At 36.4% G+C, this 26,526-nt stretch overlaps 1 pseudogene; it reads right to left on the bottom strand.

Annotated features, from left to right (window-relative positions):
• Window positions 1–8,650: 8,650 nt before the first annotated feature.
• On the bottom strand, window positions 8,651–26,456 carry LOC138177102 (olfactory receptor 5A1-like; annotated as a pseudogene).
• Between the last annotated feature and the right edge of the window lie 70 nt (window positions 26,457–26,526).

A 26,526-nucleotide genomic window follows, 5' to 3' on the forward strand; every position in this document is an offset into this window, starting at 1 on the left:
GAAAACCTTGTCCTTGATTTGCTATTTTACTATTTTGGATATTACCATTTTTTCTTCCAAGTCATAATGACATGGTGGGAAGAAAACTGCACTGAGGCAGAAAACCTGGGTTTAAGATCCTACTCAGTCACTTACCAGCTCAGTAGTCTTGGACAAATCACTTTAACTTTCCCAAGACTCACCTTCCCCTGCTGAAAGATGAATGGATTGGACTGGATGGTCCCTCAATTCTCTTCCAGTTCTCACATCCTGTGAGTGTGTGTTTCCGAGATGAAGGTAGGAATTTTGTCTTAAATGTCTTTGCTTATGACTCACCCACCCCAGTGCCTCTTGTGGTGCTGGGTACAAACTGAGAAGTCCATGTTCACTGAGAGAGTGGAGAAACACAACATTCTGAACCTCAGGTTTTCAGTCGTCTACTGCTGGATTTCAGAATTGAGGTGCCTTGTTTCTACTGTCACTCCTCCATTTACTGCTGGGGACCTTATTCTTTTCCATGCACAACTTGAAAGGAGGAAGAGATGAGGGGATTAAAGGGAGAAGAGCCCAAGGACTGAAAGGGGCAATGATTGGTTGGTGGTCCACCAAATTAGATTAGATTAGAGTGAGTTCAAACTGAATCATTATAAGGAGAGGTGAGGGTCAGTTATCTCCTTTCAAAATTATTCCAGTTTATTTGTATTAGTATTATAATAATATAATAATTTGCATATATAATTTGCATAATATAATTTGATAATGTGATCGCTATATGATATACTTTACATAATAAATTGTATTATAATTAATATTATCAGAATTATTTCTCTGTAAACTTTTGAGACATCATAGAGAGAATGCTCATTCAGACCTAGGTTGGATTAGATGGCTTCCAAAGCTTTTTTTTTAATTTTTTCCCTGATACTGGTATTCTGTAATTCTCTCCTTTGTTATTTCATTTGCTTTCTTTTGCTTTTCCTTGGGTACAAGACTTAGAGTTAGACTAGATCTCAAAGGTCATCTTGTCCAACTCTCTCATTTTATAATTTAGGAACTTGAGGCCCAGATGGTAGAAGGGGATTCTCAGGATCACAGAGTCTCAGAGTTGGAAGGGCCCTCCAAGGTCGTCTGATCCCACCTGCTTATTATAACCCTATAACAGCCCCAACATGTGATTAGCCTTTGCATAAAGAACTCCAGGGAAGGGGAAGCCAGTGTGTCCTCAGCAACATCTTCCATGTCTAGAGATGTCTCCAGACATCCACTGAGGTCTCTGGAGACCTGAGGTCTACACTTTTCCTTAAATTGAGCTAACATCTGATTCCCTGTAATATCTGTCCATTATTCTGAGCTTGTCCCATTGAGCCTGACCAGAACAAATTTAATCATCCTCAGAATAAATCTGACCCCTCTTCCCTATGACAAACCTAGAAGATAATGATCATGCCCTCACCAAAGTCTTCTCTTCTTCCCAATAATGATCATTCTCTCCTGGCTCTGCTCCATATTAGGATAATCAGATTGTACATAGAGAATTGGAAAGGACTTTAGAAGTCAACTAATCCAACTTTTATTTTATGTATAAGGAAACTCAGGTACGGAAAGGTTAAGTCATCTGCCCAAGGTCACACAGATAGTGAATGGCTAAGCCTAAGCTAAGTCCAAATTCAGTTCCCTTTCCACTATCCCACACTACCTCTTGATGACATCCTTCTCAAAATGCTGTGCCCAAGAATTGAGTGTAATACTTTAGATAAAGTTGTTACCCATGGTCACATAGCTGGCAATCAGCAGAGAGGAGATTTGAACCTAGGACCTGCCTTCAGATAAAGGACTCTTTCCAATGTACTGCTATCTAGTATAGATTTTATTTTTCTGCAAGGACTATAGCCTTGTCTCTGGTTAGTTAAGGGGGAAAGGATTCAGATCACACCTAAGTCAAAGAGATTCAGAGTACTTAGATACTTCTCAAGGCATGGGCTGGAAGCAGATATAGAGATGTAGTAGTGTCCTTCCCCAGACAGATCTGGCTTGCTGGTTTATAGAAAAGAAGATTAACATCAGGTTAAGAATATTGTCGGGGAGGTTAGGTGGCACAGTGAGTAAAAGCGCTGGCCCGGAGTCGGGAGGACCCGAGTTCGGTTCTGGCCTCAGACACTTAACACCCACACAAAAAAACTAGATGTGTAACCTTGGGCAAGTTACTTAACCCCAACTGCCCTCCAAAAAGAAAAAAAAAGAATATTGTCTTTTCTCTGGGCTATGTCATTATATCTACTCGATGCTTAATGCCAGAAATTCAAAGTTAGACATTTATTCCTTTGACTTGAAACTCTGGACTATTATCAAAATGCAAACAGCCAAATGGAACAAAAACTCTGGTTCAGGTGTCATAGGACCAAAGACCTAGACTGAAAGGGATCTTAGAGGTCACCTAATCCAATCTCCCCATTTTACTGATGAGGAAACTGAAGCCTGAAATGTTATGTGATCTGACCAAAGTCATACAGATAGTGAATGGCTGAGCCAGAATCTGAACTCTAAGGTCAGCACTCCTTTCACTGTACCATGCAGAACATAGGACCCTCTCAATAAATGTGTCCTAAATTGTACTAGAAACATTCCCTGGCAAAGGTAGCACTTTACAGTTAAGATTGGAAAGATCTGAGCAGGAGAGAATATGTGGGCATTCTGGAGGGATGAGAAAAAGACTGCACCAAAGGGCACAAAAAGTGCCAAATAATGGATTTCCCAGTTTTTTTTTCAATGCTGGACCTACCAACATGACACACCCAGATGTCACTGAGAACCCTTCTCTGTCTGTGGGACTTCTGAGGTCTAGAAGCTTCTACTACCTTATCAAGGTGCTGTCCCTCTGATCCACTTCCAGAGCTCAGAGAGCCAAAGTGCTCTTCAAGTTAGTAGACCATCACTCCATGTTATCTTCCCTTTAGGAAGTTTGTTTGCATTGGTGACTGTTGTGAATCTAAGCTCTGGGCTTGTGGCCAGGAAGGCTGCTGGCCAGGTCACTGAGAGAGAGAGAGATGTGCCAAACTGGGGATTCTCTTAAGTGCTTCCTTAGGGTCCATGGTGGAGGGAGAGGGGGTAATTAGAGAGAAAGAACTTTTACAGCTAATTGCTCCCTAAAGGAGTGGCTGCCAAAGTGACATGGAAGGCTTATACATCCTAACGCCATTGAATCAAGGGTGGAGTTTCATCTCCCGAAAACAGAATTCTCCAATGTAAGAACTGGGAGAAACCATAGAACAGACTGGCAGAAGCAGAAAGAGCCTTTACAATTTTTTTTCTAACTAGACCTGCAATTTCATTAGGGTAGTTCAATGAAGAAAATTTCTCCTTCAATACAGATTGTCACCTGCTTTGCAATTTATACTCAGAGTGTTGTTTAGAGCAATGAGAAGTTAAATGACTTGCTCAGGGTCACACAACCAGTATGTGTGCCATGGATAGACTGAGCCCAGGTTTCTGTCTTAGAAGTCATCTCAATGTCTGTTATCCCACTAAGCCTCTCAAAACTTTAGAAGCTTTAGAACATGAAATGTAGACTATTAGAGCTAGAAGGAATATTTACTCAGAAAATGTAAGATTTGGGAGAGATTATAAAGCATTGGATGTCATTGCTTGAAGGGACTTTGAAACACAGATTGTCTGAAAGGGACCTTAGAACATAAAAGATTGATTGGAACTCAGAAGGACCCTCAAATACAGATGATCAAAACTGGGAGGGATCTTGGAATATAGAAGAGATCTTGTGTATTTCATATTCCAGTCCTTCACTTAATAGTTGTGAGAAAGTTAGGGTACCTAGAAGTAGAGTGACTTGCCCAAAGTCATAAAGCTACCTTCCTCCTTTAATTCATTGTTTCTGCTTCTCCTCACTCACAATAGACCTCTCTGCCCCCTCCTCAGTCATTCACTCTAGTAGAGACCTAGGATTTCCAGTGCCATGTTCCACTATTACTAGAAACAGCCAATTTAGGAGGCCAGCTCCTAGTTGTATTTATTAATTCAATGAAATTTTTGCTTTCAATCTTGTTGATCTCTTCCTTGATTTTCAGGATTTTTATTTTGTTTTTAACTGAGATTTTTAAATTTGTTGATTTTTAGGATGTTTTTAGGTACATGACCAAATTCATTGACCTCTTCTTCCTCTTTTTTGTTAATGAAAGAGTTTAGAAATTTATATTTTCTCTTAACTATTTTTGCTGCATGTCAAAAGCTTGAAATGGTGTCTCGTTATCATGAAAATATTTAGTGAAATTATCTGTAATTTCCATGACATTCTTTGACCCACTAATTATTTAGTTTCCAGTTTTTTAAATTTTAATACTTATTTAATATAATTTTATGCATTATACTCAATACTGGGTATACTTAATGTCTATTTTTCTGCATTAGTTTGTGGCCTTTTATGTCCTAATACTTGACCAATTTATTTTTAATTTTCACGCACAGCTGAGAAATACATGTGCATACCTATATACATATAAGCATACATATAATTTATACATTCTTTTCTATCCCCATTCAATAATCACCAGAGATCTAGCATGTCTAATTTTTCTGAACTCAATTTAGGTTCTTAACTTTTTTGTTTATTTTTTTTTGTAAGATTGACCTAGATCTGAAAGTGGTACTTTGAGGTTCTTTCAAAGTATATTTACTATATACTATATTTATATTTTTACCATGTTATAGTTTCACTACCCATTCATCCTTGTAATTCATTTAGCTATTCATTTAAGTATTTAGATGCTGTGCTGTATTTTGAATATATGTCAAATATTGTAATTAATTCATTGTCTACATTACCTTCCAACAAAATTCTTACCTCTGATTGTCTCTTTCAAGCAAAGCTATTTTTTTTCCTTTTGCCTTATCTGAAATCATAATGGCTATCTTCTATTTGTTTGATTGGGGGAGGGGGAGGGTTCAACAGAGGCATAACAGATTTTGTTTCAATCCCTTGTTTTAACTCTCTGTGAGTTGTTATGTTTCAAGTGCATTTTTGTAAACAATATATTGTTGGATTTTTATTTCTGATCCATCCTGCTATCCTCATATATTTTATTCGTGCATTCATCTGACTCACATTCATAGTTACAATAGTTAATTGTGTGTTTTCCTCCATTCTATTCTCTTCCACATTTTATTGTTTATTCCTCACTCTCAGTTTATTATATGTTCTTCTTCCTTCCTTCCTCCTCTCCTTCCTTTATTCCCTCCTTTCCTCTTTCCTTCCCCTTTCCTTAATTTCTCCCTTTTCTTCCTTTTTCCTTTCTTCTTCCCTCCCTTCCCTCTGTCCTTCTTTTCTTTCTCCATTCCCTGTTTCCTCCCTTCCTTCTTTTTCCTTCCTTTCCTTCCCTTCTTCCTTATTCCCTCACTCCCTTCCTTCTACTCTTCCTCCCTTCCTTTCTTTCCTCTTTCCTCCTCCCTCCCTTTATTCTTTCCCTTCTTCCTTCCTCCCTGCATCCTTCCCCTTTATCCCTCCTCCTTCCCTCCCTTCTTTCCTTCCTTCCTTCTCTCTTTTTTCTTTTTCTTTCTTTCCTTCCTTCCTTCCTCCTCTTCATCAACCCCTCTTTAAGCACAATGATTATTTTACTTATGTCTAACCCCCCCGAATCTTTTCTCTCTTTAAAGCTTTCTTTTTACTTTTTTGGTTTCTTTATGTATTCCTATTGAGTTTAATGTTTTCTTATACCAAATTCTTTGTTCTTGTATGTGTGCATTTGTACTGTATATTGAATATTTGTGTTGTCATTGTGTGTTCTGTCTTCTTTTGGTCAATTTAGATGAAAATGGAATTCAGTTGACATCCAATCCCTTTACTCCTTCCATATTTGTATACACTTCTCCTTGTATATAAGATAATAAATTCTCCCATTTTCCTCCAGTGAATACTCCCTATTCCCTTTTCTTTCCTCTTTTGCCATCATCAAAATACAACAAAAACACTTTTAGAACTTCCATCTCATTTGAATCTCTGACCTTTATTATATTAAGATTCTGCCAGGACCCTTTTATCACCACCACCACCACCTGTGAAATGTAAATAGTTGATCCTTATAAACTCTCTTATACTTTTTTACTTTTGAATTTTTTTCTTAAACTCCTATATTTGTATTTCAAGTTCCTTTTCAGTTCTTGTTTTTTCATCAAAAATATTTGAAAATTCTTTATTTCATTGAAGGTTCATTTTCCCCTTCTAAGAGTATGCCCAGTTTTTCCAAAAAAAATTATTTTTAGTTGTAAAATCATTTGCCTTTTGGAATGTCTTATTCCATGAACTCTGTTCTTTAGAGTGGTAGACACTAAATCTTGTTTGATTGTGACTATGATTCCTTGAAATATAAATTTTCTCTTCCTTGTTTCTTACTAGATATTTTCTTTGATCTGAAAGCTCTGCATTTTGGCAGTGACTTTCCTTGGAGTTCTCATTTTGAGATTTTTTTGGGAGCTGATCAGTGGATTCTCTCTATTTTGTATTACTTTTTTGTTCTAATATTTCTTATTAATTCTCTTTAATGATTTCTTGAAATATATTGAGGTTACTTTTTAAAGTTTGTTTTCCATCTCAGTTGAACAACTTTACATTTCCATCTATTTTCTCAATTCCTTGAATTTGTTTTAACAATTCTTGTCTCCTGGAGTCATTAACTTCTACTTGGTCCATTCTAATTCTGGGGAAGTCTGTTATAAGGGTAAGACTTTTTTAGTCCCTTCTGTTAAGCTATTGATTCCTTTTCTAAGCCTTTCCTCCATTCAATTGTTTTAAAATATGTATAATTTTATTGAGGAATTCTAATTGTTCTTGTAGGCAAACTGATCTTTTCTTTGAGGTTTTGATTATGTTTTGAGACATCTTCCTTTTGATCGTGCCTGATCTCATGCAATTTGGGGGCAGGGAAAGAGGGAGGTTGTTAAGTTTTGGTACTAAGGGTTTAGTAGCTGAGTTCTACATCTCCCCAGTTTGGGAGACCACAGACCAAACTGAGGCCAGTCCTTTACCCCGGGGATATTTCTCTTGCCTAGACCTCAAAGGTCAGATCAAGTTATGGTTATTTCCTTTATTCTGTTTGTTCCCTTTCCCTCACCTTGAACACTAAAGTTCTGCCTTCTTCTGGGCTTGGACTTTGAAGTTCTTTTCTTGGGGAGAAGAGAGAGAGAAAAAGAAGAGGTTTTTTTATTTCTGTTGGAAGGGGAGAGAGATTGATTGATTGATCTAATTTAAGCTTCACAATGATTCTGTAAGGTAGCTATTACAAGTATTATTATCCTCTTTTTAAAGATAAGGAAACTGGATTTGGAGTGAGGAGTTTCAATAAAGGGCCTTAATCTGACACATTGTCTGCTTGGCTGTAATCAAGTTACTTTCCTCTTCTGATCTTCAGTTCCCTCATTTTTTGGATATGAATAAAGATATATGTATTACCTGACTCTCAGGATTGTTGTTTTGAAAATCACACAATTCCATATAAATGTGAATTACTTTGAAAGATCTGTGCTATTATTGAATTATGTCATCCAACGGTATTTGCATGTAATTTACATGATTCTTGAGAAAAGAAATATTTCTACAAACCACCAATTTTTTTTGTTATATAGCAACACCTATATTGTCTTTCTGGTATCCCTCACTCTCACTAAATGACTGGTTCTCCTCTTTTTCTAAGTATCAATGATCTCTTTTAATCCATTTCTCGAATATAAATCATCCTTGACAATTATTTGGATTACTATTAAGAACCAGATATTATGAGTTAGAGATTAAGAAGCTATCCATAGAATCAGGGATACCTGGTTTCAAGTTCTGCCTTTGACACATACCAACTACAGAAGCACGGGAAAGCCTTTTTTCTTCTCTGTGTCCCAGGCAGCTCTCTAAGACGTTAAGTTACAGATAAATAGCCAACCTGCATGGGTGGAAGAAGTTTCCTCACTCAAAATTTCCAAACAGGTAGAAATCCAGATCTAAACTCTTGGAAAATGATTGTTATCATTATTAATGCATAATAAGGATGACGATGATGATATAGGAAGGTCTTATTATTAAGGTAAATTTTGAAGATAACAGTCCAACACTCGGCATCTGTTATCACTCACTCTCATTTAATGACTGACCCATGGCTTTTCCAATGAAAAATTCATCCATGAGGAATTTTAATTTCCTACTGACACAGAAGTCATGATTGAAAATTCTGTGAATTATTACTAAAATTAAGTATGGTGCCAAAGATGGAGGGTTGAGCTGGACATTAAGATCATCTAAGTTCAAATTTTGTCTCTGACACATATTGCCTCTACACAAATCTTTGCCTCTCAGTGCCCCCAAGCAATTTTTCAAGAGTATTAGTCATAGGTGATCTCCCCCTGTCCATCAGAAGAAGGAGCTTCAACATTGGGTCTTGTTTGTACCAATGAAATCTCAGGCACACCTTGCAAGATGAGTATTAATGTTATTATAAATTAATGATAACAAAGACATAGGAGGACATTACTGTTCAGGCAAACTTTCCCTTCAGCCTCTTCAGGACATTTTTGATTTCCTTGTTCCTGAGGCTATAGATGAGAGGGTTCATGGGATGAAGATTACATAGAAGACAGAAGACAGACAGAACATTGTCCAGGCACCAGGGATAACGAGATTGGGCTACAGATACACACAAAAGGCAATGCCATAAAAGAGAGTCACAGTAGTCAGGTGAGAGGCACGGGTGATGAAGGCCTTCACCCTTCCTTTGGTGGAGGGGATTTTCAGGTTAGTGATTGGGATATAACCATAAGACATGAAGATAATGAAGAATGAAAAATACCTGAAGCAAACCATTACCGTCAACATCATTATTTGTCTAATGAAGGGCTTGGAGCAGGACAGAGCTATGATCTGAGGCATAAAACAGAAAAAAAAAATTTTTAATAATATTTGGCCCCCAGAAACAGAAATGGAACCTAGCTGCTATTTGAACTAGGTTACTGAGCAATTGAGCTACATAAGTGCCAGCCACCATCTTCTCACAGATAGGCAGATGCATGATGGTAGGAGTACCCCAGTGGGTTGCGGATGGCCACCTAGCAGTCATACGCCATGATGGCCAAGAGGTGGCACTCAGTCATTCCCATCCAAGTCACAGCAAAGGGAGTGGCACAGGCCAGGAAGCAAATCCCTTTTTCTCCCACGATGAAGTTGGAGAGCATTCTTGGGGTAATAGAGGAAGAGTAACAGATGATGTCTATGAAGGACAGGAAACTGAGGAAGAAGCTGTAACATGGGGTAGTAAAGACAGGAGTCACTCCTGATGAGGATAATGAGGTCCAGGTTCTAGGTCAAAGTCATGAGATAGATTCCCAGGAATATTATTTTTAAAAAGATAACCTGCAGATCTGCTTGGTCTGAGAATCCTTGAAGGATAGACATGGTAACAGAAATCTCATTTCTTCCCATATCTGTTGCTCTGCTGAGAGAAAAATGGGAAGGAACAAAATAGTTTATTTGGTCATTCTACTACCAAGAAATTTTCAGTGACTTCTTCTTGCCTCTATGATAAAATACAAAATCCTTAACGTGGTATGTAAGTACTCCACAATTTGAGACTCTCCTAAATTTCCAGTCTTATTCATACTAATTCTCTTCGTTCTAATCAAATTGATGCAGTAGTCAATCTTCCTTACAAGGTGTTCCATTTTCTTCCTCTATATACTTGCACATGGGCTTTTTTATATGGTTTTCTCCCTAATACAGTCAATGAAATCACTATATTAAAGTAAAATGATCTGCAAGCCTTAAAGTACTTTATAAGTTCTATGAAAGCAATTGTAGCACTTCCCAAAAAGAATGTTCATTGAGGAATTGAAATGTAGTGGAAAGATCACTGCATTTCCCCATTCCCCAGTGAATGGGGAAATTTTTTTCTTGTGTTTGATCTAAAAAAAATATGAGTTATGATATTAACCCAGTTAAAGAATTAGGAGTAGATAATGACAGATTTAAAACTAGAAGAGGCCTTAGGATTCATGGAGTCTAACCCATATCAGTTTACAGATGAAGTAACTGAAACCATGAGGGTAACTTGCCTAAAGTTGTACAAAACATGGAAAATATTAACTTCTTTCAATGAAGAATACTGGGGAAAGCCCTGGGATGAGAAACAGTAAACGTAGTTTGTAATCCTAGCTTTTCCAGAAACTCACTGTATGACATTAGAGAAATTCTTTGCTCAGTTTCCTGAATTTTAAAAAGAGAATGCCGAGCTAAATGTTTTCTCAAGTGCTTTCCAGCTCCAACATCCCATATTCGAGACTGTACGGTCCCTTTCAGGTTTTATATTTTATGCACTAACATCTTTTCTCACTCTAACTTTCTGTTTTCCAAGGTCCTATGCAGCTCTGACATTCTGTATTTGAAGGTCTTTTGTAGCTCTGTAGTTGTTAAAATTCTTGACTGTCAATAGAACTTCTCTCCTCTGGGACTAGAAAGAAGCAAATAAAGGGCGCCCTCCAGTGCCTGCATGAGAAACTCATATTCACTACAGTTACATTAGCGAACGAATATTTTACCCTAGCAATAAAATACTTCTGGGAATGCCAACTTATAGTTCCATTGGTCAAAATCCCCCTCTTTCCCAGGAGCCTGTTCTACTGCTCTGCTTGTTTTCAATTGTCCTGTGAGTCAACTCTGAGAATTTGCTTTATCATGAGGTTTTTAACTACTTTGCAACATGTACCATAGGTCTGTTGGCTTTGAGAGTCTCTTTAGAGGAAGTAATGACAAACTACTCTAGTATCTCTGCCAAGAAAACCCCAAATGGGGTCACAGAAAGTTGGACGTGACTGAAAAACAACTTAACAAGAACAAAATGAGAGCTGTGGACTAAGTGGTCACTAAAATCCCTTCCATTCCTTAGTCTTTGCTGCTTGAGATAACTGTGAACTCTTTTTTTGCTAATTCCATATTCCTTTTGGAAATGACTTTAATGGAAGAGTTTTTTAATATTTTAAAAAGACCTATCCCACCTCATTCCAATTTGTTATATTCTCTTTGGCAATCACACTGATTGGTTTCCTGATTTTTTTAAAGTCTCTCAAATGGTTCAGTGGGGGAACAACTCTTTAAGGCTGAAGAGGAAGCATCATTGACATGGGAACCCTGTTATTTAGAGCTTGAGAGGATTTCAAAGTCATCCAGCAGGATATAAGCTCCTTTAGAGTAGAGATTGTCTCATTTTTATATATGCATTCCTAACAGCTAGCATAGTGCCTGGCACACAGTTGGGATTTATTTGATACTAGATGATTGATCCATTCATTTAGCAGATGGTGAAGCTGAGGTCCCAACAGGGGCAGGAACTTTCCTTAGGTTATAAGATCAAAGATAGGAAACCAGGATATTGCTTAGTGTCCACCTAGACAGATTAAGGGACATGGCCTGAGTCACACAGCTAGCAGTCCTCCTGGCGTGGGCAATACTAAGGCACACAAGGATAAAAAGAATATGCAAAGATATTATAATTCCTGTTATGTCAGTCTATTGTTGCTGCTTCTTATCATCAGGGACTCTTTATCTTCGTAGGATTTGATTATGATATTTGATTATTACTTGCCCTGGCCATCTATCCCTTTTTATGGAAATTTAGAGAACCAGAAAAAGGGAAGCTTGAGGAGTTGAATTATTATTCTATGAATTAAGCCCTCTGATCCCTTTAATTGAATTAATATTGGAGCGGCCAGGTAGCACAGCGAGTAAGAGCACCGGCTCCAGTGTCAGGATAACCTGGGGATCGAATCCGGGCTCTGACACTTAGCACCCACCTAGAAACACTTGGCCGTGTAACCTTGAGCAAGTTACTTAACCCCAATTGCTTAAAAAAAAATAAATGAATTAATATCATTTATGGGAGGGACTAATAGAATAAGAATTTGCAATAATTGGGAGAAAGGAGCAATGAAATATAAGGCAAAGTTATGTACCACTGTAACATCAATGGATGAAAAGTGAAATGATACTAATTATTCTTTAAACAGCATGTGGAGGGTAGTGGGGACAGAATAGGATAAAGGGAATGGAGGAGATGATTTTGGTGTAGGTGTTGGGGTGGGGAGAGGGTATTTCCTTAGAAGGGAAAAAATAAAGGATTTCACTTAAGAATGGTTTCATGTGAGAAAAGGTAAACATATTAAATATGAGATAGGGATCTTATAATGGGGTTTCAACTTGGTGGAATTGCACATTTGGAGATCACCTTCTCTGAATCAAGGAAAGAGGAGAAAAAGGGTGAGGAAAAGAAAAAGAAATTAAGAATTTAAGTAAATTTAAAGAATATGAAATGAGGTGGATAAACAGGAGTTGGGGAGAAGAGTTAAACCTGTAGAAATAGGCTAGCTTCAATGGGGTGCAAGCAAAACTAATTGCAGGTACAAAAAATGTAAATGGTGATAAAAATCAACAGAAATGAAGTAGATAGAAAAAATCACAACCCAGCAATTAGAATTTTAAATGCTAATGGGTTAAATAATCCAGCAAAAAAATGTAGTTTTAAAATGGATACGGAAAACAATGTGTTCTGTGCATGAAATATATCTAAAAGTAAAAACATGTACAAAATGGAAAAATAGATATAAGAATAAAATTTGTTAGCATAAAGGAAATTCAATAAATCGAATGTTATAATCATGTTACAAATCTAAAAACAAAAACATTTGATTTCAAGAGATATTAAAAGGAAAACAGCATTAAACTTAATGGAAATTGGCAATCAATTTAGTACTAAACATATTTGCTCCAAATGTCATAATATCCAAATTCACATAGGAAATGTTCATTCAAAGTCAAACAACATGGTAACACACTAATCATAAGTAACTTCAACATTTCTAAATAGTAGGCAGATTTATTTTTAAAAAGTAAAAAGAAACAAAATATAGATCTGAACAGATTGTTGGAGAATTTGGAACTGAAAGACTTATGGCATCTTCTAAATGGGAACCTTAAAGAATATACATATTGCGCAGTACCATGTGGAACTTTAGAAAATACACCATGCTTTTAGTACAGTCAAAACATATGCCAAAAAAATGCTGAACACATCACATTCAGATAATTTAATAAAAAAGAAATTAATACAAATAACACAAGCAAAAGATACAGATATAAATGGAAACTTAGTTATGATCTCCAGATAATGTTAGAAACATTAACTATATAAAAGAAAATTGTTATGATGAAACAACACAGCAAAATTTCTGAGATAACAGCAAAAGATACCCTCTACAAAAATTATATCCCTGAGAATATATGCTTAAAAAATAAAGAGAAGAATAATGAATCAGATTGCAATTAAAAACAATAAAAGGACAAAATAAGACCAAATAAATAAGCAAATCCACAATAAGCCTTAAAGGGGAAATCTTGAAGAGAGGACAAATAGATAAGATGGAAAACAAAAAGGCCAAAGATTTTTTTCATAAAGCCTAAAAACGAGTTCTTTGAAAAACTTAACAAAATTGATAAAATTTTAGCTAACATGACCAAACATATTTATAAGAATTAAAAGAAATTGAAAAAATGGAATTATTGGAATCAATATATATGGCATCATAAGTGAGAGCTTTTTTTTTAATTGGAGAATCACTTTTAAAAAATTAACCTAATTCAAATTTACAAATGAAAATGACATCTTAATATTGAATTAACTATAAAAAGATGATCAAAGGCTGGTAAGGGGACATCTGGGAAACAGATTTACAGGTGAATTCTATTAAAGATTCAAAGTACAATTAATATTTATGCGACATAAGTTATTCTTTAAAAATTGAGGAGAAAAACTATTAAATTCCTTTTATAAGACAAATATGGTCACAATATGTAAAGCAGGAAATGACAAATAAAGAGACATATTAACTAGCATCACTAATAAATATTACTCCAACATATTTAAATAAAATCCTAATAAAAAGACTTCAGGAATATGTCCACAAAATTATTCACTCTGATGAAGTGGGATTTATATCAGGGATGAAGGGATCTTTCAATATTAGGAAAATAATTAATATATATAAACAAAAAATTCCAAATGAAATTATATCAATGTATGACTAAAAAGCATTTGACAGCATAGAATATTTGTTTCTACTTAAAATTCTACAAATTATAGGCAAAGAAAAGCTTCCAGGCAGTACATTGTATAGAGCAGTGGACCTGAAATCAGGAAGACTGAATTTAAATCTAGCCTCAGATACTTACTAGTTGTATGACCCTAGCCAAATCATTTAACCTCCTTCTGACTCAGGTTCCTCACATTTAAAATGTGAATAATAATAATAATAGCCCCTACTTCCCAGGGTTGTTGTGAGGATCAAATGAGATAATATTCATAAGGCACTTTGTACTCTTAAAATTCTATATAAATGCTAATTATTATTATTTAAAGGCCATTTAAAATTTATATAGATTTTATTGAGATCTTTCACTATTCCATCTCCAACATTCCTGTGTCCTTTCCTGTCCCTTCCCTAAAAGTCATCCCTATGTCAAAACAAAGAAACAAAAAACAAGCTAGAGGTTAAAAAAGTCTAACATTATAGGTGTGGCCTACATCTGTAGACCTCTGTTTCTGCAAAGGTGCATCTCCTCATATTTCTTCTTTAAGGTCAACATTGAGATTTTCTATACAAGCCATCATATTATTAACAAACAGAGATAGAAAAGCAGGTCAGTTAACTTTCACAATTCTGGGTATAACAAAGATGCTTGATGTGGATTTTATGGACACATTTCAGGAAGTCTACAAACTTAGATGAGGAAAAATTAATGCTTGTAGTCATTAACCTTTAACTGAACTCTAGCATTCCCTTAAAATATGTACTTACTCAAAACATTCTAAGGAGTCCATACGTTTGATCAGATGGTCAAAATGAACCATGACACACAGTAAATTGGTAAAGAAGATGAAAGATGAAAACAGTCAGTGATGATAGGGGTTGTGCAAAGACAGGCACACTGACATACTATTGGTAGAGCTGGGAATTGGTCCAAAGGAATGTACATGACTGTTGACCTAGAAATCACACTGTGAGGCAAATGCCCCAGGAGGTCAAAGAAAGGACAAAACATCAAAATATTTATTGAAGTACTTTTTGGTAGAATCAAATAATTAGCAATAATACAGAAGCCCATTGATTGAGGAATGGCTGAACGAGGTATACAATGGAATGTTACTATGTCATAAGAAACCATGAATGTAAAGAATTCAGAGAAGCGTGGGAAGACATATAAACTGATGCAGGAATGAAGTAACTACAATATACAAGGACTAGAACAACATATAATCCAAAGTTTAATAGCCCTTCTCACAGAGATTTTAAATATTATTACTGTATCTTTAAGAAAGACTGAATGTGATCTTACATACTGTTAGTTAATGATAACACTGAGAAGAAACTAAGAGACCTTCTTTCCTGAGAATATTTGATGAGTTAACTCTCATGCAGGCAGAGTTTGTGAGAGACCAAACTACAGGGGCTCTTAACCTGATGTCTATGAACTTGTTTGCTTTAAATACTTATTACATTTCCACATGTAAAGTTGCCATTGTAATTCTTTGTATTTTGTATTATATAATTAAAACATGATTCTGATAAGAGATCTACAGATTTCACCAGACTGCCCCAGGGGTCGATGACACACAAAAATGTGAAGAACATTTGTCCAGGAGTTAACAATTGTTTTTAATATCTAAGAAGATAATGGAAAAGATTTGACTTTGTTATTCCAGAAGGGAACCAAAAAAAAAATTAACTTTCATTCTAAATAAGAATCAAAATTAGAAAATCACAGGGTAGTTTCTAGGTCAAATTAACTCTTATTCTGTGGAGATTACATTCTGAAAAAGACCAACTTGTTGAATTATGGTTCCATTTTTTGGGGGGGAGTCAGCAGTGGCAGTGTTGGTGAGAGAAATTCTAGGCAGCACCTTCTTGCCCTCTTTCTTTCCAGAGCACTGATGTAGTTCTGGCTGTGACCTTGTCTTTCCAGAGCATTGATGCAGCTCTGGCGACCTTGTTCAAAACTGACACATTGTGTAAATAGTTACCTATGTTTTTTTTATAATCTGTGACTGCTAATTAATGTTGGAGACTGTGACATTATGTTTTTCTAAGTTTATGAGTTCAGAGCTTAAGACTGGCAGGAGAGAGAATTTATAGGTCAAATTGTTTCTCCAGTCTTTTTAAAACTGAAGTGATTTGTGATAATTAATTAATGAGAAGGATTTTGTATTTTCATAATTCATGAGGTAATATAAAAACATAAACCTTGAGTGTCTTGTGAGCCCTGTGAAGATTAAAAAGGTGGTAAGCTAGTAACAGTCTGAGCATGGAGGGAAGAAGGTTGGTGTACAAGAGCACCTGAAAGGTTTTGTTCTCACCTTGAATAACACCCTACAACACCATGATGCTCTGAACAACTAGTGGGGTAGCTGCATGTAGAGTCTAATCCATGGAACACAACATGTGAGTAGCATGTAAAAGCAAGGGGGAGAGAGAGAGAGAGAGAGAGAGAGAGAGAGAGAGAGAGAGAGAGAGATTTGAACACTGTGCAATTATAACAATCAAGCTTTTTACTGAAGACAGGGCACATTCATCTCTTCTTTGGTGGGGTACTATGGGGTTTAGATATTGCCTAAAAGGAACCATAGACAATGCAGTAATATCATTACCAAACATATATGCACCACGTAGTATAGCATCCAAATTCTTAGAGGAGAAGTTAAGGGAGTTATAGGAAGAAATAGAAAGCAAAACTATACCAGTGGTGGACTGCATCTTCTCCCTCTCTGCACTTGATAAATCTAACCTCAAAATAAACAAGAAAAAAAGTTAAAGAGATGATTAGAATTTTAGAAAATATAGATATGTTAGACTTATGGAGAAATTTGAATGGGGATAGAAATGAATATACCTTTTTCTCAGTGGTACATGACACAAACACAAAAATTGATTAAGTACTAGAGCAATAAAAACCTAACAATCCAGTACAGAAAGGCAGAAATATTAAATGTATCCTTTTCAGATCATGATGCAAAAAAATTATATGTAATAAAGAACCATGGAAAAACAGACTAAAAATTAATTGGAAACTAAATAATCTAATCCTAAAGAATGAATGGGTAAAACAACAAATCACAGAAACAATCAATAACTTCATTCAAAAGAATGACAATAATGAAACAGCATACCAAAACCTATGGGATGCAGCAAAGGCAGTTCTTAGGGGAAGTTTTATATCTCTGAATGCTTACATGAACAAAATGGAGAAAGAGGAGATCAATGATATTAGGTATGCAGCTGAAAAAGCTAGAAAAATAATAAATGAAAAATCTCCAACTAAATACCAAATTAGAAATACTGTAAATGAAAGGAGAGATTAATAAAATTGAAATGAAGAAAACTATTGAGCTAATTTTATTTAAAAATATATAATTGATAAAACTTTGGTTAATTTGATTAAAAAAAGAAAGAAGAAAACCAAATTACCAGTATCAAAAATGAAAAGGGTGAATTCACCACCAATGAAGAGAAAATTAAAATGATAATTAGGAATTATTTTACCTAACTGTATGTAACCCTATCTCAGAAAAAGAAGTTGAACAAGCCATCAATGAACTCCCTAGGAAAAAATCTCCAGGGGCAGATGGATTTACAAGTAAATTCTATCACACATTTAAAGAACAATTAATTCCAATACTATATAGTCTACTTGGGGAAATTGGCAAAGAAGGAGTCCTACCAAATTCTTTTTACAGTACAAATGTAATACTGATACCTAAACCAGGAAGAGCCAAAACAGAGAGAATTATAAGCCAATTTTCCTAATGAATATAAATGCAAAATTTTTAAATAAAATATTAGCAAAAAGATTACAGTAACTTGTCATGAGAATAATACACTTTCATCAGGTAGGATTAATACCAGCAATGCAGAGCTGGTTCAATATTAGGAAAATTATCAGCATAATTGATAATATCAACAATAAAACTAACAGAAACTATAAGATTATCTCAAAAGATGCAGAAAAGCTTTTGACAATATACAACACCCATTCCTATGAAAAACACTAGAGAGCACAATGGAGCCTTCCTTAAAATGATAAGTAGCACCTACCTAAAACCATCAATAAGCTTTATATGTAATGGGGATGAGCTACTTGCATTTCCAAAAAGATTAGGGGTGAAACAAGGATGTCCATTATCACCTCTGTTATTCAATAATGTACTAGAAATGTTAGCTTTAACAAAAGAGAAGAAAAAGAAATTGAAGGAATTAGAATAGGCAAAGAAGAAACTGTTATCACTCTTTGCAGATGAAGTGATGATACACTTAGAGAATCCTAGAGAAACAAGTAAAAAACTACTTGAAATAATAAACAACTTCAGCAAAGTTGCAGGATATAAAATCAACCCACATAAATCCTCAGCATTTCTATATATTACTAACAAAGCCCAACAACAAGAAATAGAAAGGGAAATTCCATTTAAAGTTACTGTAGATATTATAAAGTATTTGGGAGTCTACCTGCCAAAAACAAACCCAGGGACTATATGAACACAATTATAAAACACTTTCCACACAAATAGAGTCAGAACTAAATAATAAGAAAAATACCAGTTGCTCATGGGTAGGCTGAGCTAGTATAATAAAAATTACAATTCTGCCTAAATTAATTTATTTATTCAGTGCCATACCAATCAAACTACCAAAAAAAATTATTTTGTAGAGTGAGAAAAAGTAATATCAAAATTCATCTGGAAGAACAAAAATTCCAGAATATCAAGGAAATTAATGAAAAGAAATGCAAGGGAAAGTGGCTTAGTTAATTAATTAACTTAATAGTTAATATATAATAATATATTATTAAATAATATAAAATATATAAATATATTGTTAAATAATATAAAATATATAATAATAAGTTCAAAATTAACTTAATAGTTAAATTGTATTATAAAGTAGCAATCATCTAAACCATTTGGTACTGACTGAAAAATAGAGATGTAGATCAGTGCAATAGGTTAGGTACACCAGACATAGTAGTCAATGATTATAACAATCTACCGTTTGATAAACCCAAAGATTCCAGCTTTTGGGATAAGAATTCACTATTTGAGAAAAACAGCTGGGAAAACTGGAAAATAGTATGGCAGAAACTAGTCAGAGACCAACATCTGACACTGTAGACCAAAATAAAGTTCAAATGGGTACATGATTTAGATAAAAAGGTTGATATTATATACAAATTAGGGTAGCTAAGAATAGTTTATCTGTCAGATTTATGGAGAATGGAGGAATTTGTGGCCAAACAAGAGATAGAAAACATTATGAAATGCAAAATGAATCATTTTGATTACATTAAATTGAAAAGTTTTTTTTTTTTTTATAAACAAAGTCATGCAGCCAAGATTAGGAGGGAAACAGAAAACAGGGAAAGAATTTTCATAACTAGTATCTCTGATAAAGGCCTCATTTCTAAAATATATAGAAAACAGAGTCAAATTTACAAGATTATAAGTCATTCCCCAATTGATAAATGGTCAAAGGATATGAACAGGCAGTTTTCAGAGGAAGGAATTAGTTAGCTATCATCATATGAAAAAATGCTCTATATCACTATTGATAAGAGAGATGCAAATCCAAACAACTCTGAGGTACCACAACATACCTATCAGATTGGCTAACATGACAAAACAGGAAAATGATAAACGCTTGTTGGAGGAGTTGTGAGCTGATCCAACCATTCTAGAGAGCAATTTGGAACTGTGCCCAAAGGTTTAAAAACACATGTATATTGACCCAGCAATACCACTTTTAGGGCTGATCCCAAAGATCATAAAAATAGGAAAAAGGACCCACATGGACAAAAATATTTATAGCAACTTTCTTTGTGGTGGTCAAGAACCGGAAATTGAGGGGGCAGAGCCAAGATGGCAGCATAGAAACAAGAAAACTCCATGTGCTCCCCCCATAACCACCTCAAATACCTATAAAATATGACTCTAAACAAATTTTAGAGCTATAGAACCCAGAAAGTAACAGAGAGAAACAAACCTCTCACTAAAGGCAGCCTGGCAGGCACACAGGAAGGGCTCATCACAACACGCTAGGAGCAGAGCCCAGCCCTGCCCACAGTTTTTAGCTTCAGGGTGCCCCAACCAGCCAAGCCTAGAGGGACTTTGGGAGAGTAGATCACCAGAAGCTGTGGTGGTTTCCAGAATTATCAACTCATAAATGCCAAAGGCAAAGTAAAAGGTCAGTGTGGACTTTGGTAACAGGGGGTCAAGGAGTGCAATCCAGCTTCTTCCCCTGGAGAGAGAGGCGCAGCCACCGCCACTGCTGCATGTCTGCTTCAAAGCTCCTGACCTGCAGAACATAGGAGGACCAAGCAACCATTCTGAGGGGTAATCACTCTTTCTTTAACCTGCTTGGATCTGGATTGCTGTCTTGGGTGGAGGTCCTGGGGTATGTGACCAGGTGCCAGAGCCTGTAGAGACTTCAGAGGGCACCTAACTAATAGCTCTGGCAGCTGTGAAAACCCCAGTGATTTGGGACAAAGCTCTCCCCTCTGGAAGCAGAGTTCTACTGTGGCAAAAAGCTCAAAAGTCAAACAATTGAATGGCAACATGAGCAAACAAAGGAAGCAAAGCAAGCACAGCAATCTGACTTTGGATTCCTTTTTTGGGAACAAAAAAGATCAAACCATGGAAGAGGAGGAAAACAATGAAGTCACAACTCCTTTACCAAAAGCTTCCAAGAAAAATATGAATTGGTTACAGGCCATAGAGGAACTTAAGAATGATTTTGAAAACCAAATAAGAGAAGTGGAGGAAAAAATGGGAAGAAAAATGAGAATGATGCAAGAAAGTCATGAAGCAGAAGTCAACAACCTGACTGAAGAAAATAACACCTTAAAAAATAGACTAACCCAAATGGCAAAAGAGGCTCAAAAAGTCAATGAGGAGAAGAATGCCTTAAAAAGCCAAATTTGCCAGATGGAAAAAGAATCTCAAAAGCTCACTGAAGAGAATCATTCCTTCAGAATTAGATTGGAGAAAATGGAAGCTAGTGACTTTATGAGAAATCAGGACACTATTAAACAGATCCAAACAAATGAAAAAATAGAAGGCAATGTGAAATATCTCATTGGAAAAACCACTGACCTGGAAAATAGATCCAGGAGAGATAATTTTAAAATTATTGGACTACTTGAAAGCCATGATCAAAAAAAGAACCTAGAAATCATCCTTCAAGAAATTCTCTAGGAAAAATGCCCTGATGACTTAGAACCAGAGGGCAAAATAGAGGTGGAAAGAATCCACCCATCACCTCTTGAAAAAGATCCCCAAAAGAAAACTCCTAGGAATACTATAGCTAGGTTCTGGAGTTCCCAGATTAAGGAGAAAATATCATAAGCAGCCAGGAAGAAACAATTTGAATAATGTAGAAACACAATCAGAATAACACAGCATCTGGCAGCTTCTACATTGAGGAATCAAAGGGCTTGGAATATGATATTCTGGAGATCAAAGGAAGTGGGATTAAAACCAAGAATCACCTACACAGAAAAACTGAGTATCATGTTTCAGGGGAAAATATGGTCATTCAATGAAATAGAGGACTTTCAAGCATTCTTGATGAAAAACCAGAGTTGAATAGAAAATTTGACATTCAGATACAAGAAGCAGGAGAAGCATGAGAAGGTAAATAGGGGAAAGAAAACATAAGAAACTTACCAAAGTTGAACTATTTACATTCCTACGTGGAAAAATGATAATTGTAACTTATAAAAATTTTTTCGCTATGAGGATAGTTGAAGGGAATATAAATGTACATATATGTGTGTATGTATACATACATATATATGTCTATATAGGAGGGTATATGGGTGTATGAATACATATGTGAATGTGTGTATATATATGTGTACATGTATACATAGAGGGCACAGGATCAATTGAATAGGAAGGGATGATACTTAAAAGGTGAAATTGAGAGGTGAGAGAGGAATGTAATAAGAGGAGATGGGGAGAGACAGAATGGGGTAAATTATCTCATATAGAAGAGGCAAGGGAAAATTGTTACAATGGAGAAGAAGAACAGTAAGGCAAAAAGGAATGGGTCAACCTTTCTCTCATTGAATTTGACTTAGGGAGGGAATGATATACACACTAAATAGGGTATCTCACCCTACAGGAGAGTAGGGGGGAAGGGGATGAGAGGGGGGATGATGGAGGGGTGTAATGTAATATCAAGCAAAGGCAACTTCCCAGGTTCAAAATACCAGCATAGGTGCTCTCTATTTTATTCAGTAACAAACCCAGAACAGAGAAGATCAAAACATGACATCATTCAAAATACAGCATTTACTAAGTGTGATTAAATAATCTCCAAGGCCTACCCCACCCCAGGACTTTCCAATCATTCAATCAATTACAAAGTCTCTGTTCCAAATACTTCTCCACCCCTAGGCTATACCTTAATTAAGTCCACCACAAAGCCCCTCTTCTCAAATGGAGATTAGTTTCCAAACATAAGTAAAATACATTCATTTGCTCAACCATAGAACACAAAAAGGTCAAAAGTTCCCCACCCCTGGATCACAATTGAATCTACCCCAGAGTTACATCAAGTCTAAACACAGCACTTAATACCCAAATGGAGGTCTTTTCTTCATCTTGACACGAGGCAAGTTCTCAGCAATCTTAGTTCCTGGAGAGACAAGGCTTAGCAAGGCCATAAGATACATTGCCAGTCCCTTCATGAATTTATCCTCTGTCTGTAGAACAGTCCTAGAACCCCTGAACACATTAGCAAAGCCCTCTCCCAGGATTTCTGTAAACATACAAGAAAATCCTTCTTCAGGGCTTCTGAACCAACAGAAAGGCTCCCAGACCCCTGCAACAACAGCACTGTCCTTCACCAGTGGACAGTATTCATTCTGTCTGCCGGACAGTCTCCAGACCCCTGCAACAACAGTACTGTCCCTCACCAGTGGACAGTATTCACTCTCAGTACTGTCCCTCACCAGTGGACAGTATTCACTCTCTGTCTGCAGGACAGTCTCAGGCCTTCTTAACCAAATGCCAGGTTCCAGGACTTCTTCAACAGGACAGTCTTTCACCAGTGGACAAATCTGGCAAAATAACATCAAAACAGACAGACAAAGTACCAGCAAAACAGCCATGTCTCCTCAGTCCTTGGCAGCTCAGGGGGCAGGTCTCAAAAGTCCAGGGCAATTCAAAGCGGCCACCAGCAATCTCTTAGTCTCTGCCTCTCCACGAGGTGCTGCTTCCAAAAAGAATTTCTGCCTCTCTCTTGTCTCTCCAAATCTGCGTCACCAGCTCCTCCCAATTCAGGACTTTCTTTTCACATCAACAAGCCCATCCCACAGGTGGGATTAACAAGCTCTGGGTTTTAACACAATCAATTTGAAAACCAAGCCAATACAGGGGAATCTTTAATTGCCATTACTATCACAAGGGGAGGGCAGGTTGGGTGGGAGGGTAGTTAGAAGCACACACTTTTGAAAAGGGGCAGGGTCAAAGTAGAGAATAGAACAAGTGGGCGTGGGATAGGAGGGAGGGAAATATAGTGAGTCTTTCACAATATATCCACTATGGAAATGTTTTGCATAGCTACACATGTACAACCTATATTGAATTGCTTATCTTCCCAGTAAGGGTGGGTAACAAGGGAAGAAGGGAAAGAATCTGGAATTCAAAGTTTTAAAATCAAATGTTTAAAATATATGTATGTGTATATATATTTACATGCAACTGGAAAAGAAGATATACAGGCACTGGGGTATGGAGATTCATTTTGCCCTACTGGAAAGTTGGAGGGAGATGGAGGAGGATATAGGAGAGAACAGATTGGGGGAGGGTTACAATGGGATATACAATGGGATTGCTATTTTGGGGTGGTGGGTCAGGGAAAGACGGGGAGCAAATTTGTAACTCAAAATCTTGTGGAAACGAATGATGTAAAATAAAAATAAATATTAAATTTAATTTAAAAATTTTTAAAGAACTAGAAATTGAGGAGATGCCCATCAATTGGGGAATCGTTAGACAAGTAGTCATATATGAATGGAACGGAATGCTATTGTGCTATAAGAAATGATGAGCAGGCAGACTACAAAAAACACCTGGAAAGATTTATATGAACTGATGCTGAGTGAAATGAGCAGAACCAGGAGAACATTGTGCATAGTAACCACCACAGTCTGTAACGACTGATCTTGATAGACTTAGCCTTTCTCAGCAATTCAAGGACCTAAAACATTTCTAAAGGACTCATGTAGAAAATGCCATGCACATCCAGAGAAATAACTATGGAGTCTGAATGTAGAGCAAAGCAGACTATTTTCTTTTTTTGTTTTTTCTTTCTCATGGTTTCTCCCATTTGTTATAATTCTTCTATACAACATGACTAATGTGAAAATATGTTAATAGGAATGTATATGGAAAGTCTACATCAGATTGTGGACCATCTTGGGGGGAGGGAGAGGGGGGAGGGAGTGGAGGGGGGAAAATTAGAATTTATGGAAGTAAATGTTGAAAACTAAAAATAAATTAATTAATTTTTTTTAAAAGCAGAAAGCAACTCTCCCTACACTAGCCTCTACCACCCATAGACAGCTCAGGGACACCTGCCTACTATTTCAAAGCAAAGGGATCTCAGAATATGAACTATTTATGATTGAGACTAATCATTTATATAGTCTTGCAATACCTTCACATCTGGATACACTGATACACTTCCCATTTCATGCATATGATACTTAATCTCCTGTGGTTGCTGTGTCTTTGCATTGGCCATCTCCCATACCTGAAATGCCTGTCTTTCTAATCTTTGCCTCTTATTTTCCCTGGCTTCCTTTACATCTCAGTTCAAATCTTACCTTCTGGCAGAGGCCTTTCCTAGTTTCCTGGGCTGCTAGTACTTTACCCTCTGAGATCAGTCCTCATCATTTCTGCATGCATATTCTCTGTATCTGGTTATTTACATGCCTTGGATAATTAGAATTTTAGCTCCTTGAGGACAGGAAGTGTCCTTACCGTTTTCCCCCATTATCATCAGCATTTTTGCACAGATGCTGACTTAATAAGTGATTTTTGATTGATTGATTTGTCCCATAACTCTCAGGGTTGGAATGAGGAAAATGCCTCAAAACACACTGCGATATATATGTGGCTCATACTATGAGATGCCTTTTCCGCACTAACAAGTCACTTCCCCACACTAAAACGTCACTTCCCCAGAGACAGGATGGCTCCGACTCTTCTCATTGTTTTAGGTGTAACCTTGAGGGATTGATGGTTGTCTTTTTTTAATGATATAGCTTAGAAGTACCTATCATTATTCTGCACACCATGATCGTCAGTCAATATTAATACACAGTCAGATGTAATTAGTTTTTAGAAAGGGATATTTACTACAGTAATATAATTGGCACAAAGATGTTCTACTTAGGAATGTTACAGTTTTTCTGCTGGGCTCTTTATACAGCCTTGAACCTGTGAACCAAGAACCCTTGGCTCCCAAAAGAGACCCTTCAATCAACTCTTCGGAGATATTTCTAGGACACCAGTGAGAAGTGAATCGAAAATCTTTGGGACTTACCAGGTCCTGGTGAAAAGAGCTGAGACCAAGGCAGATGGAGAGCAAAGCTGAAGCCCAGGACTTTGATCTTCCCCTCCATTTAATTCTCTCAGGCATTTAGCTGGATTGTGCTCTCATTTCCAATCAAATACTTGGATGTCTTGGGCTCAAACTGGTTCAATGATTATAGAAGACTTGTAAGACATGACCAAGTTTCCTTAGTCAATCTGAACATGATTACTATGCACTGGTCATTTCAGTATACTGAAGACTTTTTCACACTTAGTCCAAAGTCAATTATTCCACAGAAGAGTGTTATCACTTGATAAAAGTGTCTGGACTTAGGACCTTTACTTTAACTGGGGCGGGGGGAGGGGAGAATGGGAGGGGAAGTAGGGATGATGATCTGATTGATTTATTCAATAGTCCCGGTCCTTTGCATATAAACATGAATTACTTCAGCAGATTTGTTATCTCATTGGATCCTGAGTGATTCTGGCTTTAAAAAAAAATCCTTCTATGCATGCAACATTGAAAATCTACCCAAAGCTCTAGATGTTTCTTCTAGGTCCTTTGGATGTTTTGAAGATGCTAGATCAATATTCAGACTTTCCAGTTATGCCTCACTCTCACCTCCTTTTCTGGTCCAAAAAAAGCCCTCTCTAGTGTATTTTTATACACTATTCACAAAAAGCCATAATTTACAACTATATGAATTATTAAAAGAAAGTTTGGCATAAAAGATGGACTGTCCTAGGTCTCGGGATGTTTGGGATTCAAGGCCTGCCAATGGCATACACTAACTTCATGATCATTGGGATCTTGCTTTAAGTTTTTAGTGCCAACAGGCAATACTCTAACACTATATGTTAGAAATAA

The sequence above is a fragment of the Petaurus breviceps genome, unplaced genomic scaffold (genome assembly GCF_028583685.1).
Source record: "Petaurus breviceps papuanus isolate PSGF00001 unplaced genomic scaffold, PetGlider_PUasm1.0 90330, whole genome shotgun sequence".
NCBI classification, from domain to species: Eukaryota; Metazoa; Chordata; class Mammalia; order Diprotodontia; family Petauridae; genus Petaurus; species Petaurus breviceps.